This window comes from Diabrotica virgifera, chromosome 6 (genome assembly GCF_917563875.1).
Source record: "Diabrotica virgifera virgifera chromosome 6, PGI_DIABVI_V3a".
Classification (NCBI taxonomy): Eukaryota; Metazoa; Arthropoda; class Insecta; order Coleoptera; family Chrysomelidae; genus Diabrotica; species Diabrotica virgifera.
The window spans coordinates 233,040,061-233,043,794 of NC_065448.1; positions in this window are offsets into that span (position 1 = coordinate 233,040,061).

Below are 3,734 nucleotides of genomic sequence, written 5' to 3' on the forward strand. Positions count from 1 at the left end.
ACCGTCCAATCGAAAATTTTATCGATCGTCCTTGTATCTGATTGGGCGGGATCAGATGACGGCTATTAATTTGCGGTAAATTTAAACTTTATGGTGATACATAATATGAAAAAATAAGTTGAAAGAAATCTTTGCTACCTGAAATATTTCCAAATACTTATATAAAAGTGACATATCAACATTTTTGGTTTATTTTTATTAATATAATATAATACTAAAAAAATTAAGATTCTTTTGATAGGTCGGCAATACATTATACACAATCGTACTGATATTAAATGGATTCTTGTTAAGGTACTTTTAGACCAGGCCGCATCTGTAAAAATATTAGTAGGTACATTTGGACGTTGAGAGGTGACTCAAATTTTTTTGCAAAAATTGCTTGAAAATAACTCAAATAATACTATTTGAGTTATCCTCCCTCTCAAAAAGGTCCGGAACATTGTTTAAATAATTAAAATGTCAAAAAATTAAGGAAAAATTCGATTTTTTTCTTGGTTTTTTGATTATAACTTTAAAAGTATTAATTTCCGAGAAAAGTTGTACTAACATAAAAGTTGCATAATTAAATTTCCTACAATATAGAAATGGGTAAATATTTTAAAAAATAGTCACCCTTGTTGCAAAATAGCAATAATTGCGAAAAAACTATACAAAAACAAGTATTCGCATTTTACGTTTTTCAACCATTTATGCTACACTTAGGACCTTCATATTCCACCTAGAGAAACTTTATGATACAGTAAAACAATACTGTAAATTTCATTAAGATTAGTTCCATAGATTTTACAAAATAAATTTTGCAATCCAGCTTTCGCAAAAAAATTCATTTTTTCAAAATGTTACAGGACTGAAAATAAAGGAGATAGCAAGTTGAATTTTTTTTTACCTATAGAAGTGTAACGTAACTTTTATTTGCAATTTGCAAAATTAAAATCGATTCATAAACACGACGTCAGGAATTTTTTTAAATAAACATTAATTATTGGTGCCACGCGCAGGACAGCGGATAGTTTGCTCTGATTGGGCATTCCAATGACCTTTGATAATGATTGATACATTTTAATTTTTATTACATTTCGATATAAATAAATAAATTTGTTTATTGCATAATAAAAACACATACTCTATCTTTTCAAATAACACTTTTTTAGCAAAAACTTTCTTTGTTCATATATTTTAACTTAGAGAATAAAAGTTTATTATTTTTAAACAAATGCAATTGTTTAAACAATATTTCATAAACAATAATAAAATTAGTTTGCTTTTTGTGGAATTAAAATATTAAAATACAACAAAATATAGAGTAAGAAAATAATATATTAGATAAAGATTGGAAGAAATTTTGGTGGAAATCAACTTGTGTGAATTGAACACCGCTGTCCTGCGCGTAGCACCAAAAATTAATGTTTATTTAAAAAATTTCCTGGCACCGTGGTAATTAATCGATTTTAATTTTGCAAATTGAAAATGAAAGGCACAGTACACTTCTATAAGCAAAAAAAAAATTCAACTTGCTATCCGCTTTATTTTCAGTCCTGCAACATTTTAAAAAAATGAATTTTTTTTTTGCGAATGCTGGATTGCAAAATTTATTTTGCAAAATCTATTAAACCGATCTTAATGAAATTTACAGTGTTGATTTACTATACCATTAAGTTTTTCTGTGTAAAATATGAAGGTCCTAAGTGTAGTGTAAATGGTTGAAGAACGTAAAATTTGAATACTTGTTTTTGTATGTTTTTTTTTCGCAATTATTGCTATTTTGTAAGAAGTGTAACTATTTTTGAAATCTTTAACCAATTTTGCATGGTAGGAAATTTAATTACACAACTTTTATGTCAGTACAACTTTTCTCAGAAATGAATAGTTTTGGAATTTAGAAAAAATCGAATTTTTTCTTCATATTTTGACATTTTGATTATTTAAACAATGTTCTGGACCTTTTTGAGAGGGAGGATAATTCAAATATTATTATTTGAGTTATTTTCAAGCAATTTCTGCAAAAAAATTTGAGTCACCTCTCAACGTCCATCTGAAAACTGATGCGCCCTGGACTATTTACTAAATTTACAATTAACATGCAGTAGAAATAAATAAACCAAGACACGTTAAGCGCCGGACTCCACTTGCGATTTGTAGTCGCGCGATTGTTTTGATGCGAAGATTGAGCACAAATACAAGTAAATCCATTTATTGCGACTAAATAGTCGTGGATTGACTTGTATTTGAAACAATGTATTCAATCTTCGCGACAAAACAATCGCGCGACTAGAAAATCGCAAGTGGAGTCCGGCGCTAAATGCTACTAATAGGAAGCACTCCCTGGGATTAAATGAACTACTGGGATTAGCATAGGTATGTGTCGCAAGTTTAGTGTCGTAGGTAACTATTTGACCATTTGGGCGATAATGCGACAAAGGCAACGCTTTATAACGCTTAACGTGTAATCGAGAAACATAACTATTACCAGAGAACGGCAGTTCTCGCCAGTGGCGCACACCTACACGCGACACTATATACAGAGAGGTCCTAAATTATGGAATAAATTCATTTTCTCTAAAATAGACGACTATAGAGAAAAATCCGGAAACAGATCGATTTTTGTTTTTAAATTACAACTTTTTGACATATATTTCATACTAGTGATGTCATCCATCTGAGCGTGATGACGTAATCGATGATTTTTTTAAATGGGAATAGGGGTTGTGTGGCACCTCATTTGAAAGGGTTTTCAATTCTCTATTCAATAATATAAACAATAATATTATTATTTATACAGGGTGACCAAAAAATATTTTTTGAATTAAATTAATTGACGCAAAAAGAAGAATGTATGCAATTTATTTAACTCAAAATACATTGTAGTGCTGTCAGCAAACACAAAAAAATGTTTATTTGACAAATAAACATTTCTTTTCGCTTAAATTAAAACACAAACAGCCTCCCACCTACCACTTGGCTGTTTTGAACATTTAATTTAAGCGAAAAGCAAGGTTTATTTGCCAAATAAACATTTTTTCTATTTTCTGACAGCGATAGAATGTATTTTGAGTTAAATAAATTGCATACATTCTTCTTTTTTCGTCAATTAATTTATTTCAAAAATTATTTTTTTGGTCACCTTGTATAAATAATGATATTAATGTTTGTATTACTGAATAGAGAACTGAACGCCCTTTCAAATGAGGTGCCACACGACCCCTATTCCCATTTAAAAAAATCATCGATTACGTCATCACGCTCAAATGGATGACGTCACTAGTATGAAATATATGCCAAAAAGTTGCAATTTAAAAACAAAAATCGACCTGTTTCAGGATTTTTCTCTATAGTCGTCCATTTTAGAGATTATGAATTTATTCCATAATTTAGGACCTCTCTGTATACACGAAATTTTCGATTTTCCAAATCTGACTGAATTGAAAGTTAAGCCAACTCCCATCTTAAAGTTCAGGAAAATACTCACCCATTCATATGTCAACCATCCATTTTGGTCCAAGGGTGTGTATTTTACGGCCCTTCCTATTTAGGGGTCTGTTTTTCGTTCTCGTCCCCAAAACTCCCAAAAACTTCGAAAATTTAACTCCGACCTTTGCGGCTTCTAATAGTTTTAGTACTGATCATTACCTTTCCAACGCATGTCTAATTTTTAAAATCGGTTATTACCGTTCAAAAGTTACCGAGCTCAGAAATATGAGTCAATTTTTATTTAAAAAAAGAAAATGTTTGTA